Source organism: Pygoscelis adeliae, unplaced genomic scaffold (genome assembly GCF_000699105.1).
Source record: "Pygoscelis adeliae isolate BGI_AS28 unplaced genomic scaffold, ASM69910v1 Scaffold86, whole genome shotgun sequence".
Taxonomy (NCBI): Eukaryota; Metazoa; Chordata; class Aves; order Sphenisciformes; family Spheniscidae; genus Pygoscelis; species Pygoscelis adeliae.
Window position 1 is genome coordinate 1,279,411 of NW_008824930.1, and position 17,591 is coordinate 1,297,001.

Here is a 17,591-nt window from a genome sequence, read left to right on the forward strand (position 1 = left end):
AGGAGATTTCTATATTGAGTTACAAAGTTTTCAATACTTAAAGATTGTAAGAAATGAACTTTTCAGTCACATGATCCAATGCAAACGATGTAAGGAATGTTTTTAAACAATTCTGACCTTGGGTACTTGGACCTTGGAAAGTAAATAATTGTATTGAGTGCAGGTGTCAAGGTTTTGGTAGCAGTGGGGGGCTGCAGGGGTGGCCTCAGTGAGGAAAGGCAATCAGGGGTGAGGGAAAAAGAGTGAGAAACAACCCTGCAAGCCCCAAGAGGAGAGCAGGAGGAGGGGAGGAGGTGCTCCAGGCCCCCCAGCAGAGATTCACCTGCTACCCCTGGAGAGACCCCGGTGGGGCAGGTGTTTCGCTGCAGCCCCTGGAGAGGACCCTTGGTGGAGTGGGTATCCACACTGCAGCCCCTGGAGAACCCCACTGTGCAGGTGGATATTCCCTGAAGGAACACAGCCTGTGGATAGCCCACGCTGGAGCAGGTTTATCCTGAAAGATTGCAGCTTGTGAGAAGTATCGTGATTCTCACATCAAAGGTCTAAGTAGCACATCCTGGCTTTAACAGAGTTTAAGAAAAGGAGAAAAATATAACTTAGTCATCCTTTTGGTATGACTTAATAGCTTCTGTTATTCAATGGTTTAAGGACCATCTAAGTGGAAAGTGAGTAATTATTCCTTACTCACTTTCTCTATATTGTTCATGATTTTATGATATCCCTCAATTTTCTGCTGTTTAGACAGAAGCATCGCAATTGGTTTCTTCTCTTCTGTGGAAAGCACTGTGTACTTCTGACACCCCCTTGTTATCTCCTCTGTAGTCCTGGACAATGGGGAAGTTGGGCAATCAAGAACTGCAAGCAGTACACAAGATGTGGTAGCGATGAATTTATACAGTGGATTACTGTTATTTTCTGTTTTGTTCTCCGTAATGATTTTGAACACCCTGTGAGCAGTGAGGTGGTATCCACAATGATTAAGATCTCCTTCCTAAGCAGCGGCAGCTACTTTTGAACCATAATGGTCTGTGTACAGTGTTTTCTGTGCTCTCAGGTTTTATTTTTCTTATGTGTATATAGAATTTCATTTGCAATTTTTATTCAGCATCATAAGATCCTGACACAGTTCTTCAGAGTCAGTTTTAGTCTGCACTGTCATAAGGGTGCTTTTTTCACTGCAAACTTCATAACCTTGTTACCCACCCTCTTTATCAAGCACTTACGAGTATCTTAACTGCACCATTTCCTCCTGCTCCCTTACTATTATTGTCCCTCCATGAGGCAACCTTCCCTGCTTAGCCAGTGCAACATAGTTTCTACAGAGAAGAGTAAATATTTACTGTGCTACTGAAGGCCCATGGGATTATTCCATGAAAATTGAGATTACTTGCTTGGAGGCACTCTGCTAAGACAGTGAAATATCCACCTTATCAAGGCTACAGATTTTGGCCTACACTTCTTTAAGACTGTAAGAAATACTTCTGCATGCATCAGTATTCCAGATATATAAGGTATAACATTTTTATGAAACAAAACTGGTGATATAGATAGTCATTAAGAGAAATACAACAGTATTTTTTAGTCGTATCTTAGAGGGATCCCTAACACTATTACCATCAGCATATGAAAATAAACTAATAGAATTAAAATATAGAACTTAAGTACATATGGAAATGAATGAAATGCTCTACTGATATTAACTGGGTACCTAAACCTGCCAGACTAACCACGGTTGCAATACATGAAACATCTAAAGTAAAAACATTCACTCACTCAACTATTGGACTATGATATGTGCAGGGAAAGGATGTGAGTTAACAGCTCCCCTTCTTACAAGATTGTCTCTGTCAGTTTAAACCCTGCACTCTGAAATTCACTGAATACCAGGCAGTCTCCAGGAATCCCCCTTCAAAGGAAATCTTAGGGCTTTCTTTAAATAAAAAAAAAACCCCCAGGAGATTGCTACATTTCTTTTCCAGGTAGAACCAAAGAATTGCAAGAAGAATCTGTTTATACTGCAGAATCTCTTTATACAGCAGAAAAAGCTCCACATTTATTTGAAAGAATAAATATTAATAGTAGCATATTCTGAGCTACTTAATAAGCTTGTTACTGTATCATGCTGTTACAAATAATGTCGTGCTGTATCCCTAGCTTCAGCAGAGGACTCAAAAAGTCTTTCCCTTTTTTTCCCTCTTCTTCTTAATCCCAGGGATGAACTTGACCACTAAATGCAGTGTTTGTCCTACGGTTAGGAAGAATTACTCTGAAGAAAATGAGGCTTTCCACAGATTCAGGAACCTTTCACATCCAGAACAATTCTGGATTGAAACATTTTCCTGACTATGTTGCACATAATTTACATCAGTGTTTTAACGAAGAAAAGATTTCCATTCCCATTGCCAATTCCCGAAGCCAGATACTCTTTTTATCTTCCCTGGTATGCCCTTTGTCTGAATTTCCATGGCAAAATTACTGTACTAATAATTTATGTAGAATAACTCAATAACTAAGAAAATTAAGTAGATGGAGGAAACACCTAGCAAGAATGATGAATTCAACACTGAAGTTCAGATATTTCAAATTTGAATGCCTGCCAGAATAATTTGGACTCCACATGAATGGCAAATGCTTTGGTGACTCATGCTATAAGGGGATAATACAGTTATGGTAATTTGGCTCATGGTGAGAATCCATGAGTTCGAGCTGTTAATCAAAAAAAAGTACACTTCAGTAATCTTAAAGAACAAGTACTTACAAGTGAATTTCTGAAGTCAAGCTACCAAATTAACCAAAGAATACTACACAGAGCTGTCTAGGTACCTAAAAAAAATAAAAAAAATCTGGTCAGTTACTATGTCTTTAAACCCAGTTATTTAAGGAGCAAAAGAAGCACAAAGAAACACAGTGATATTTTACAGTAGATAATTAATCTCAGGGGCCTTTCTGTGTGTCAGAACAACAATGCCAACTATAAGAGCTCAGCATTCTAATTGTAAATTATTTTTTCTCATTGCTGTTTTAGGAAATAGTTATCAGAGTAAATTTTATTTTCCAAAAGAAATCCTATAATGTCTTTCTACTTTAAATATATTTTTTTCTATCAAAATATATTCATTCATATCTAACATTCATATCCCAGGTGACTGGGACTAACAGGCATAACTGAACATGTATATGATTTAGTGAAATCTGTTCAGGAATATTTTTAGAGCTTTATTGAATCACAGTCTGAAAAGTTCAAACTGTTGAACTAGTTGGAAAAAAAAATTCTCATCTTAGTAACATGTTAAAAAAACAGTGTATATCCTGCCCTGGGGACAGAATGGTGGTATGAAAGATAAAAGCAAGCTTCTGAATTGTTCATCTAAATGCATGCATTTTCAAGTGCTTATGTAGACAAAAATGACGTCACACAGTACATATTGTCTTTGACTGAATCTCCAGGAATGGTGAAAAACTATTCAACTTGTGAATCACCTGAGTTAATCACCCCCTAAAAGTCAGTTGGGGAAGTTAAAATTCCTTTTGGTTATCTGCATTCTGAACAGGCAGCTACTCATATAATCTTAGGTGCAGTAGCACTGTCACGTGACATGACAACACAATTAGCCAATCTGCCCTCTTTGCCAAGAAGAAAATATGCCCACTGTGCAAGTGACTTTCAGTTCTAATTGTCAGCCTTAATGAGTAAGGATTTACAGATATGCTCACCTATATACTTAGAGAATAAGGGGGAAAAGCTTAGACTTAAAAACTGGAGTGGATTTTTTTTTAAATTATGAAAAACAAGCACTTTTAAACTTTTTTATTTTAACCAGAACTGAAAGTATTGCATGAAGATCTTCTATTATTCCTATCTCACCTAAAGTTAGAAGACATTGAAATTTTCAGAGAAAAGTTTGATCATGAGCTATTGGCAGATTAAATGCTTCAAAAGGAGTCTGAGTATTATCTGATTTTCTCCTCACTCTGCAATAATGCCTGGCTACACATTTAATTTTCTTGTTTTCTCAAGCCTACCACGCTCCAGGAAGAAATTTTCTTTTCCTTCCTGTAAATGGGACGTCTGACTCCTGGATGTATCTGAATCACCTTGTCACCGAAAATCGGGAATAAAACTCCTTAACACTGGGTATATTAAGGAGCAGGCATTACTTTATTCGGCTGGGTGCATGGGGGTTCTCTCCTCCTAGCATGCACACTGTATGTTGCAGCAACTGTCCCTTATATGGTTCTGCGATATACATATTCATAATAATTTCTTGGGAAAATTATGCATATTCATTATATTTCTAGGAACTAATTATAATATTTGCATAGTCCTTCACGCATGCATTATAAGTCCTTAGGAGCATCTTCAAGTGTCTTAGGTGGTCTCTGGTGGTCTTTGCAGGAGGTGAACTTTTCTTGAACCTTTGGGCCCTTCTTATATGGTCACAAATTGGCTCATCACTGCCATTTTGCCACAGTTTTCGTTGTCCTCGTCCAGTTTCTGCCGGAAAAAATCTCATCACTCTCATGATGTGCTCGTTAACTTTGGCCTTGTATGCGACGTACTCGTTAGCTTTAGCCTTGTATGTTTGACGCACGCTTGATTAGTCCAGCATTTTATCTTACAACTATTTACAACAACCTCAGAAACACCAGTACTTTGAATTCATTGCTTTTGAGAAAAGAATTAACCACATCCAAAAGCTGGCTGGAATCAACAGTAATGCTATTTCAGTGGAAAAAAACTGGTCATGATATTCAACAAGATTTGTACATGGGATCCTGAAGACAATAATTGAGAACTGCTAGTGATAAAATATAGCCTTTAATTCATCAGCCTGCATCATCAGGCACTCTCCTAAACAGCAAATTTGGGGAATGGTGCCTATGACAGCTTTTAAATGGGGTGATCCCTCTAGTTTTGGTAACTAGGACTGCTTTCATAAATTTAAACTTTCATCCTTAAGAAGTCTGAATTGTTTGAGTCAAGGTCATTGGTAAATGCTTAATAAATTACTTCAGTCAGTGCATAATGAATTTGCAGTGTCTATGATTTCCAGTGGAGCAATCCGCAGCTCTGATTTCAACTGGAATAGACACTTTAGGACAATTTTTGTCAACAAAATGCTCTCCTGTTTGTACTGGTGAGCAGAGTACTAAATTTCTAAAATTTCATCAGGTCTCTTTGTCTTTACAGGTTAACTATTTCCTACTAGCACCTTTTTTCACTGGAATGACAATAGGCATGCTTTTTCCAAGACATTCTGATGTCCTTCCAGACAAGCACTCCAAACACAACCAATATCCTTTGACAAATTTGCTTATCCCAAGATATAATGATGTAAGTTTATTTAACATTTAATTTAACAACTTAAATAATTAGGGCAGTAAAAGTTTCTATTTAAGGAAACAAACATTTGACGTTTTCTTTTTTCTAGTACTCATTAAAGCATGAACTGAAAATAACAATGATGGGGCTTAATAGAAGGGAAGTGTTGACAGATTCTAAAAACCCAAAGAAACAAGAAACACTGAACATGTCAGTTTACTGTACCAATGTTTGCACTGGACTGCACATGTATAACATGCCCAGAGAAATATTCAATTTTAGCTGCATATGTCTCTAAGGTTTGTGATCAGTTAGTCATAAATCCTGGCAAAAATTATAGCACCCAAAACTGAAATATCAAAACAAATATAATAATTTTTAGAATTCAATAATTTGGTTCTTTGACGTTTTCCTTCTTGTTCCAACATAAAGAAAATGTAGCTTTTCATAAACAATTCTCATTCATTTCCAGGTCACTGAAGCCTAACTGTTCCCACAATTAGTACTGAATGAACTTACAACGGAAATTACTTGTTCTAAATGTAGAGAACGACTGCTAAACTTCCACTCTTTAATGCTCACAGCAATCACTTGTAACTCCTGTTTACCACTTTAAGTCCTGAATCGATGTGCATTTAAACAAAGTTTAATAGTTTTGTCACGGGGGCTAACCCTGATGGGTTTATTTTCTGCTGATTTTACTGAGTCAGAAAATCTTGTTGATTAAATCCTGAAGTACCACAAAATAAGGTTGAGTCTTATTCAAGGGAACTTCTTTGACTTTTAAATTATTTGTAATTGTGCTAATGGCTTCATTTTGAACACATTGGTGTCTTGTGGGTGGGCTCAAGAAACTGAACGTTGCCAAGTAAAAGCTTGAAAGTTTTGCAGAGACTTGGTGGTTTCTTAGCAGAACTACCCTTGCAGTCCCCAGCTTATGCTGACCAGAAACTTCTGAGCTGACTGACATTTACACATTGCACTGGTAACACCGCTGCAACGTGCATTAGCCTCTTGCAGGCTTCTTGGGAAGTATTTGCTTGTGAGCATAGAGCATTACTCAATAACCAGTCCTACTCTCAACAACAGAAATATCTGGAGCAGGATTCCATAGGATGCTCAGAAGCCTCAACTGAAAGATAGTAAAGGGGTGAAGAAAATGACAAAAAGGAAGAGAGTTACACCTCTATGACAATCTAGCAAAGCAAGTACCAAACCACAGATTTTACACAGGGGAGCTAGACGCTCATCCCATTGTGAAGGGATCCTTCCTACTTACATGTGTGAGTGTGTGTGTGTGGGAGGGGGTGGTAAGACAGAGGGAGGAGAGGCGGGAGGGAGGAAGTTGTCTAATAAACCTTAAGAGTTAGGTTCCTGACTCCCAACTTTTGGATAAGTCTAAGAATGCCATGGTGAAAATGGTGACAAACTTGGGACTGAAGGGAAATCCCAGACCTAAGTCTCCAGCAGTTGCACAGCCACGAGTGTAGTAGGTTTTATCGTCTATGTTGAAAACAGGGACAGAAGGGAAGGGAGAGGGGGAAGTGTGGGCACAGAATGCTTGAGCAGTGGGTTTAGTCTGTACACGATACTCAGATGCTTATCCTGGAATGTCAAATTATTGCAGAGCTAGCTCAATTCAGCTTTTTTGTTTTGATCTTTTTTTTTTTCCTTCTCCAAAGCAGAATGCATCTTTCTTTCCAAGATAATCCATTTGTTTCACACACATTCATAGCCTTTCTCAAAGGTTCATAATCAAGACACAAATCATAAATGTAAAGCAAAATATCATCTTACTGGCATACAAAATTGGAAAACAGGTAGCTTATGTTCTGCTTTATCCTTGAAGGAACAAAAGTCATGGTGATTTACATACTTAATTTTTGACCAATTAACATTAAAGAGCTTTCTATTCTACTGATTCTCACTTGCTGCAGCCATATTCTCTGGGCAAAGTGATGAAGTGATGTTAGTGGTGAAAAATGTGGCTGAAGTGGCAAAAATAGAGAAGGTGGATCATATTAATGGCTCAGTAAAATTGCGTGCATCCTGAAACTGCCTTGTAGTTCATGTTCTCTCTCCCTGGCTATTGTCTTGCAATCCTGAGTCGCTTAAGATTTTTGTAAGTATATGTATCTCCTATTAACTGATTCTCTGCCTTTAGTTCTTGAAAATCTCATAGCTTTTCCCTGATTTTCTTCTGAAAGGCAGAGATTTAGCTACTGTAATCTAAATTTCATTTATTCTGAATTACAGAGTCCAAATAAGAGACGAAGTGAAAGGAAATTACACCGTGAAGTTTAACTGTTCTTTTTGTGTCGCAGGCATCCTGATCTTGAAGTTCTGTTCAGTCTGACTGCTTTTGCTGCCACTTTCTGAATGGCTATATTCTAAAAAAAAGAAATCTCGTCAGATTTCCTCTATTAATGATTTCTTTTAATTGCTTGATGTGAACTGAGAATTTAAAGAGGTTCAACTACATGCCCTAAATTGTTTGGGGCACAAAGACCATTATCAGAGCATGCCACATAAAAACCTAGATTATGATTTTAAAAATATATATATGTATTTGATATTCAAGACAATATCTGTGTCTCCAGTCCTATGTGGATATGATATTACTTCAGAAATTGCTGTGATAATAAATTTCTGATGAGACTGGGAAGACACTTTCATTTCAATCCAAAGTGCCACAGGTAACACTGATTTACCAGAAATAAACTTTCTTTCAAGGGGGTACCACAAAAATGCACAATAATGACTTGAATTTTGCTAATCGTATTATTGTCTTTAAAATTATGAAAATTAAAAATGTGTACTCTACAGGACTCTGATATTTAAACATACACACAGAGAGGATATATATGTATATATACACATGTATGTTATACTTATATCATACAAGACATATCCATACCATATATGTAAGATATATGCTATACCTGTTTACACATATATCACATACACATATCATATTGAACATATATTATACATAATATATATGATATGTGTGAAGTAAATACTATTTGTAAAAATATTTTCTTCTGAATTAAAAAAAAAAGTGTCAGGATTTAAATTGTTTTATAAAAAGAAAAAATATATACATGTAAAAACATTTATCTATTTTATGTGTTTTCCAATCTTGTTTGGTTTTTTTTCCCTAATTACTTAATATAGGATTGTTGTATGCTTAATTTTTTTCCTAAAAGACATACATATCTTTTCAGGTGCAATTATTTATGACTAGAACTTGAGCTTATAACTGGTAATTATTTTGGTAATCAGAATAATAGATATGATAACAAATTTAAATGTTAATTGGAAGTTAATATTGTAATTGATATTCTCATTGCTTTGCTATCTGGTAGCTTGTTTTCTCATTAGTTATTCTAACTGACCATTTATGATAGCTACTGTAAAAGAATTGCAATGAAAAAAATTAATACAAATAAAAGGGCAATTCAAAACTATTTCCCATGCCAATAAATATTAATATATATAAATATATATTACATATAGAACATGCATATATAGATATGTAGCATTATTTCCCCTCCTCATATGCAGAATAAGTGAGAAATTGTTTAAAGGGATGTAAGATCCTCCCCATTATTCAGACTTTCTGCATAGAATATTTCAAAGAAAATTATGGGAAAAAATATTAAAGAAAAGCCACAACTCACTCCTTGTGATGACTCTGTCTCACCCATCAGTGAGACTGAAAGCTGGACTCTCCATTTCAGGAGAATGCCAAACTAGGCAGGTCAAGGCCCCTGAATGCCCTTGGGAACCTGATCTAAGCTGCCCTGCTCTGAGCAGTGAGAGGGACCAGATGACATCCAGATGTCCCTGGCAACCCCCACTCACCCAGGACTCTATTCTGTGGCTCTCAGGAGATGCATCAGGACTCCTTGTTGAGCTGGAGACTGAGCAAAGCCTAACAAATACAGAAAATCTTCACAACTAAAAACATAAAATACTCAGGATAATAAGAGGCAAGTCTCCATAAAGGAACCATCTTTGTCAGTGCTACGCTGACAAAATACAAGCAGCTGGTCTTCAGCATATAGATATACGCACAAAAAATGGCTCTGCTACATAGTGATAACACAACATCAACTCTTTTGCTTTAAGAATAGCAGTTTGCATGCCGGACTCTCGCATCACCATTTTTTCTCAACAAAAATCCATCACAAGTTCACACCATACATTAGCAATAAATAGTGAATATTCACTGGGACACAGAAGTGCAAGGGAAGGAGTGTAATCCAAACCTCTTCATACATAGGCTGTGAGCTTTGGCATTGCAATGCAAGCATCTGAGGTAAAGGTGGATGAGGGGATGGGTGCACTCTTCTATGCTTCCAGATATTGATCAGAAAGAGCAAGACTTTTTTATGTCTCCTCCCAAACACATCCAAAGAAAAGTCACCAGCATCAGCCACTTTCGGACTAAAAATCCCACCTTGTGTAACACCCTGTGTACTGGAGAGAAAGGGAAGGAAGGGGAGAAGCTTTTACAGTAGAGTGGAGTTCATCTATTGGGACCAAGACCATTGCCAGGAGCATACTGCAGGAAGAGCACTGACCTGAAGGATAGGATTTTTCTAGTGTTCCTGAAGTAAGAAGGAATTTGGGACTGACATGTTCTGTGGCAGGTGTTTGCCCTATCACCCTTTTCCAGAACATTCTGCATTTGCAACACCTGTGGTGGTAATATGCCCAAGAAAAGTAAAAACCTCCTCCTGCCTTGCTACTTGTAAAGGTTACTACGCTGCGGCCCGCCACTTTGAGAAGGTTGTACCAGAGCTCACCTCCCCAGTCTACAGTGCTACAGTCACCATGGCTGAGATCAAAAATGTGGCCAGGGTCTGGAAAATTGGTAGCTGTACCTTTGTTGTTGATAAATTTTGTTTTGATGATTTGGATACTTTTGTAAGGAAAGGTTGTTGTGTTGTGCCTGATCCTTTTTTTTAAAAAAAAGTAGAATCAAAAATTAATGAATGTTTCATCAAACTCAGTATATGGTTGTGCAGTTCGTCAGTCCCAGTGTTAATATTTTGGGTTGAGAAGGCAGGAAGGGCTGAATCCCAACTCCAGAAGGCATTATAAGTGAAAAGTGGTATCAATGGTAGCTTTAACTCTTCCCATTAGGAAAGTAATTCATGGTTTGTTCCAGGCTCCTGGCCTCTGCAGAGTACGTACCCTGAGATAAAGGCCAAAATTCAGGAAACAACATGACACTGGGAGGAGTGCTTTTGAAAGGGTAAACTGTAGGTGTGGAAAAAAAAGGCATGTTGTCTGCCAGAAGACTGGATGGAAGAAAGAGAGCAAGTAGTAGTCTAACACACTTTCCAAGCAAGGAGAGAAAACTAGGAAGTAAAGCAGATTTGTTTTATTTTTTGGGCCAGACAGATTAGCTACTACAGTGGTTGAGATGCCTCTGCCGAGCTGCGCATGTGGCATGCTGTGAGCCGTGGGTGGACATGAGAGTGGAGCCAGGCTGGGCTCAGCAGTGCCAGAGAGCCCAGTCCTGCAAGGAAGGCTGCAGCAGCTTCCATGCACAGTTCGTACAAGGTCTTGAAGGATGCAATGCTTTTTCAGTACACTGGCATGTGGCAAGTCCTGCAGGCTTCTCCATCTCGTAGCCAGCTGGCCCAGTGCAGTCATGACTCCGCAAGACTTCAGTGATAAAGTGAGGGGACACGCCAACCATCAGAGTGTAAGTGCTGTCTCCAGCAATATTGAGCAGCACTCGGCTCCATCCTGTGCGGGAGTGGGAAGGGGATGCCACCAAACCCCAGTAGGACCAGTAGAGTTACAGACAGTGAAGCACATATTTATTTCTTCTGCATACTCACTGTATGTGGGCTGGATGCTTCCTATAGAGCAACAAAGTTTTCCACCCAGTGGAAAAATGACTTGGATTCATCACAGATCCCAGAAACACAACTCAGATGGTGATAACACTTCTTAGTTGCAGAAGCAGCAGAAGCAACAGCACCTTATCATCCCAACAAGAGCTAAACAGAGGTTACAGCTAGAAAATGATGTGACAAAAAGTATTTCTTTTATTCTCTAAGATCATGGTAACATATTTCATGGACTTAGTATCATCTCACTCTTCAAGTTCTCCCTAGATAGGTTCAAACAAAAAATGCGGGGCAGAAATGGATTGATTAATCTTTCACTTCAAGAATGGTGAACTTCAATCCTTTGGTTTCATTACAAATAGATGTCAGTTTGATGCTCTCATCCCTGTCCTTTTTGCATCTGTTCGGTTTATAAGGACAAATTTATATATGCTTTTAAATTAAGGCAGTTGGGTACTGCAGTGCTGAGCTGAAATGTAAATCAGAGCTGCAGAGGTGCATCTGTCACTGTACCTGCATCAGTTGGAATAACACATACACAGCAGCTGAATTCCACTTGAAAACTTTAATCTTTGCACAGTCTTTAACAGTGTGGCTGAGAGGTCAGTCACAATTTTTTTAAGTACAGATCATTGCTCATCTTGATCACAACAAGGCTTCATCACTACATAGAAAGGAATATCCAGGTGCCAAATGGGGTAGCAGATTTCCTTTTTCTAGCAGACAATGAAAAAAATAATTGTAAAAATCAGAGGAAACAGTTTCTAGCCTTATGGTTGAAGCAGTTTCATAAAGATAGGAAGGCTTTTGCTTCTCTTGGGAATATCCAGAGAAAACAATTTCAAAGAACATACCTAGGAAAAAAGTCTTAGAGAAAATAGTATTCACACATAGTTACTTTTTTTCTTCCTGTACATTTTGGAAGGTTTATTAACATGTTCCAAGTTAGAGATTCTGGCTTGAATAAAATCTTTTTTATACTGAAAGATCGATGGCATTTTTCTCTAATTGACCAGCTGGCTCTTCTTAATGTTTTCAGTAAACAGCATGGTGTACTGCTATTTTCACATAGCATGATTACTATGGAGCAAGTATTGGAAAGTTGTACAAAATATTTGCATTCGGTAATAGCTAAAATAAGATTTTCTTTGCTATTATAATAAAAAGACAGTTAAAGTTCCAGTGTATTATTGTAGTAGCATCTTATTTTTAATTTATTATGATGCAATTTATTCTTAGATTGCAGTACAGTGCAATTTCTTGGAGAAAAGTTGAAGAATTATGAAGTTAGGCAGAAAAAGATATGTCTTTGTTAAGGTGAGAAGAGATGATACAGATAATTTTCAGGATTAGCAATTCTGAGGAAATTGTGTCAGAAAAAAATATACTAATATTGAATGAATTTTAGATGTTTGAGATCTTAAAGGTCTGTGCTGCTTCATACATTAAAAGTATGCAATTATACCTCAACCTCATTTCATAGAAATATTCCAAGACACAAGATACTGTCAGAGAAAAATCAAGTTATCAGGTAAATGAGTTCCCATCTAGGAAGTAGCAAATAGAGATTAAACATCTCTATGAAACTTAATTAACAGATGCTTTTAAAAAAGCTGTGAATAAACTTGCAATTCTGACTCCGTTAAAGTGAATAGAATTTTGCCATTGACCTTTGTATGTGTTATTTTTTCCCTAAGAGTGAGTTACAGAAATTATTTAGGAACTTCATTTAAAGATTTATCGAGAAAAAAAGTTTATAATTTGCTAGTAGACCATTTAAAAATATTTATTTATTAAGGAAATAATTTATTGCATCTCACTTGCATTTCAAATTTAGGCTGCCTTTTTAAAAGTTTCACCTTTGTTAGCTAAAATTTTCTGTCAAAGATATCCTCTTTCATACTGTCTGTAATCAAGGTACTTGCCACTTATTTCAGTTTTCAAGTATCCTGTAGACACAGAATTGTTTTTAAGGCCCAGATCTCATTTCTACATTACATTACATCTGTCCAGCGTGCTGAGAGGAGGGAAGTGACATTTTCATGTAGCTTAAAGGAAAACTGCTCCCATTTCATGAAGTCCAACTTTCTAAAAGTTCACACATTAGGAATCATTTGTCATCTGAGATACAGGATGACATTAAAAGAAAAGAAAGTTTAATATCAGCTGGCATTGCTGAACGGCCATTTTGTAGGCAAGTAATGTGTGCAATATATCAGTGCAAGAAGCTAGACAAAGTTTTCCAGCATTATTTTGCTTATGGTTTTAACAGAAGAAAAAAGCAGTAGCCCCCTGAGCATTTTCATTTTAGGAAAGATTATTGTGTAATAATTGGCTGTGAAGTTCCTAAGCCTTCCTCTGAAGCAGTGCTGTAGACAATGTGCTGGAATGGATAGCTGCCTGATACCACTTAGACTCACCCCCTCATATGTCTGTATGTGAACAGTGCTCTCTCTAAACTTTCTTAGGAAGAAGTCAGGATCAAACCCACAACACTACATGCACACCATTTTTTATGCTGATTAAAGAAGTGAGTTAACACTATAGAAAATCTGTGGCAAATATTTTTTGAGTGGGGATGATGCAATGAATTTTTTGAAAAAGTTAAGATTCGAGTGATTTAACTGCTATTTAATTTAGAGGTAGATTAATTTTGGCTATCCTCAGAGTAAGCATAAATTATGAAGTATCCCAAAGTCTGATTTTATATGATCTTTAGAGGTGGCCTTACACTGTATTTGTAATTGCTCTCTCTTTTCAATTCTGATGCATGAGCCTTACAAGTATTTTAATTCATCTGATTTAAAGCAAGAGGTAAAAACAATACAGAAAAACTGAAAAAAGACACCTCACCTGACAGCTGAAAAAAACCTATAATATATATATATGTAGAGTTTTATTTTGGGGCATTACTGCCACTGCAAATATTGAAGATAGATTAACGGGAAAAAATAAAGTGATTTCACAGGGGCATGTACAGATTTATGGCTCTCTAATCTGTCTGGTGAGCAAGTATAGCTTTTAAAATATACATTTAGATACACATTAAAGTTCTGTGATTTAAAAACTTTGACCTTAATTAATTTATTTATTTTTGTCCAGGAGCATAAATTCAGGAGACATAGGAAGGAATTCTAGAAAGAAGGATTAGCAAGATAATGTCTTTGAGAGGAAAATGAAAGTTCTTAGCAGGATGAAGAGGCTGGGAAAGGAACTGGCTTAATATAACGGGATTCTGTGAAAAAGAAGTGGAATGTTACAGATAAAAGTGTGATCTGCGGTAGGGTGATGTGGGTGAAAGAAACAAAAGCATCAGCACTGAATGGCAAGATGTGGATAGAAGAAATACCACGTTAGAACCTATAGGAGCTTTCTCCTGGAACACAGAGGGATAACAGAGGAGTGATTCTGGCATGTTATAATTTATCCCTGAACTCTACAAATCTACTCTGCCCATTGAAGGCTGATTTAATTCTTATATTTCTGTGAACAAACATTCAAAAATATTTGGCAAAAAATTACAAACATTTCTGTTTGTAACCATCTGAAAAAACAAATTTTTCATTTAATACAGTGATAATGGATTTTGCCCTGTTCTCAAATACTTCATGAACCTCCTTCCACATTCTTATGAAAGGCTCCACAATGTTAGAATGTGTTAGTGCTTTGAACACTGCTCTGCTTTATCAGCCATGGTCAGCATTTTCAGAAATTAGTATCTCCAGGAAGTATCGTAAGTTGATATTTAGCATGAAAATTTTACAAAAAAACCTGAATCCCTGGCAACTGCCTTCAATGACAAGCCCCGTGCAAAGCAAAAAAAATAGGCAGTGGTACAATTTTGAAACATAAAAGATTCATTTAGATATCAGGAACTTAAGCACTATTTCTAGAATTGCTGTTTGAAAATAACATTTTATATGCATGTATAGACACACAGACACATACATTTGCATATACCCATGCTATCACGTTTTCAGCTAGTATGCTCGATAATTGTTACAAAGGTGTAAGTTCTATTTGTATAGTTAAATTTCAGCTGTGATATAGGAGAAACAGACACTAACTATCTGATGATCTGATTTTTCTTGTTAATAGGAATAATACTTAAACTGAAAAGGAATATAATTTTTTCACCCTAGTTTTGGGCACCTCCGTTCATCACAAGCGCTGCTATCACATCTGTGTGACTGCTGCACATAAAGTTAATGAACTAGTTTCAAGGCGTGGTGCTTTACAGACATGAATTGGAAATGTTTAAGTAGGTCAGACAGAAATAATTCTGTTTTGACAAATAAACTACCTGACAGAAACCTGCAGATTGAGGGGTAACCCTAAGGGCCCAGGATGCAGATGAGTCAGCCAATACTGTCAAGTGACACGGCACTATTGGTGGATCAGAAATGCATCAGTGGGTCACAGATAGCAATGAATATTTCAGAGATACTATTCTGAATTAAGATATAATTTAATGGAATTTAAGCGGTACTGGAAAAATATAATGGTAGCTGGTGGAGCTGAGAGCAACTGATTCCTGTTGTCTGGCATATGTTCACTGTGTCTTCTGTCCACTCAGAATTGAGTGACTGGTACTAGACAAAATGCAGTTTCTTGGAAGTATTTATGTTGTATTCTTTTGGTAGGGGAGCTTTAAATGGGCTTTTACCTATCCTGTGCCTTTGCATTTCTCAGAAACCATTCATGGTATTGTATTTCAGTCAGTTTTCTGTATTCTCTCTGCTGAAGTTTCAGAACATGCCTCAACTATTTCACAAAAGCAAGATTTTGTGGGATGAAGCATTCCTATGATATTTGACGGAGCTCAGGCACTGAGCTTTGTGGAAGAGCTGAAAATATATCTGACACATTTCGTCATCATATCTGATCTCTACATCAACAGCAAGTTTGGCATCTGGAAACTGTTTCCTTGGTATTTTGCAGCATGCTGAACAGAAAGAAAGACACAACAGAATGCTGACCTCCCCTACTCCTGTTCTGGTGATGCGTATGTGAAAGGCCTAGGATACTCAATTTAAACAAGATACATTCAGTGTATTCACTAACGCAAGTCTCTAAACAATTCTGAAGATAATTGTTGCGTGGATTATGATATTCACTTCAAAACTGAGTGAATTAATCTGTGTTTCTCTTCCAAAAGTGGTTTTTATTAGTCAATGAACAAAGTGCACTGGAAATTATTCAAAATCAGAATCTTAACACTATTTGTTAAACATATGGATCCTTCCTACTCGTTTACTTGTCACTTAACCGACAATTTGATTATGCAATGGAAAACTGTTGGCAATAGAGGAAACCTTGCAAGTACATCTCAAACCTCACATGGTTTGTCTTTTAGTATATAGATTTAAACCAGCAGCTACTCACTACAAAATGACAGTATCCAAAATATAATCCTGATTTCAGTGTAAAATGATGGATACTTGCCACTATTGGAAGTGCAATAATTTTTTCAGGAACCTGCCCTTTGGCTGCTGCTTCTTTATGCACCTTCTGGATTTCAATATGCAATGAATTTGGGATTAAAACTGAGATTAGCATTGTTCTTCAAAAATGGTGATCTATGTGTCCGCTTGAGGAAATTCCACACCTCTTCTGAAATGTTATATTCTTCCCCTTAATTCAGCATATGGGTAGAAGGGAACAAAAACCTGCAGGGAGAAGTGGTGGTAAACTAGCACATCTTATAAGGTACAACTAGAATGAGAGTTTAAAAAAAAAGTTGATCATCGAAAGCAAGTGAAAGCTATTCTTAGGTTTCTTCAGAGTCAAAACCAGCACAAAATACATCAGTTGTAAGTAAAAGAGAATCATTCAAAATCAGAGTAGCTCAAAGAGGATCACTCAAAATATCATATTGAAACTGACAGTTATTTTAGCATTTTCATTTTTTGTATGATGCCATAATGATACAGGCAAGCATATTTAGCAGTCAGGCAACTCACTAAGACACTGCAATCACATACATCCAACTAAGTCCCTTCATAATAGTGATTAAACACCCTCTTAGAAATAGATTTTTGGCCCTATTTCTCTGATCTGAGAGCTTTTTCAGAACTTCTTTGTTCTGATGGTCAGGCATCTTGCAATATCTGTGCTAAATTTAATTGTAGTCAGTCCATTCCCATTTATGTTTGTGCCAACACTGATACTTAGCTTTAACAGCTCCCTAAGAGCCTCATCCTCCTCGAGAAGCTGGCGGCTCACGGCTTAGACAGGTGGACTCTGCGCTGGGTCAAAAACTGGCTGGATGGCCGGGCCCAGAGACTTGTGGTGAATGGAGTTCAATCCAGGTGGCGGCTGGTCACGAGCGGTGTTCCCCAGGGCTCAGTATTGGGGCCAGTTCTGTTCAATATCTTTATCAATGATCTGGACGA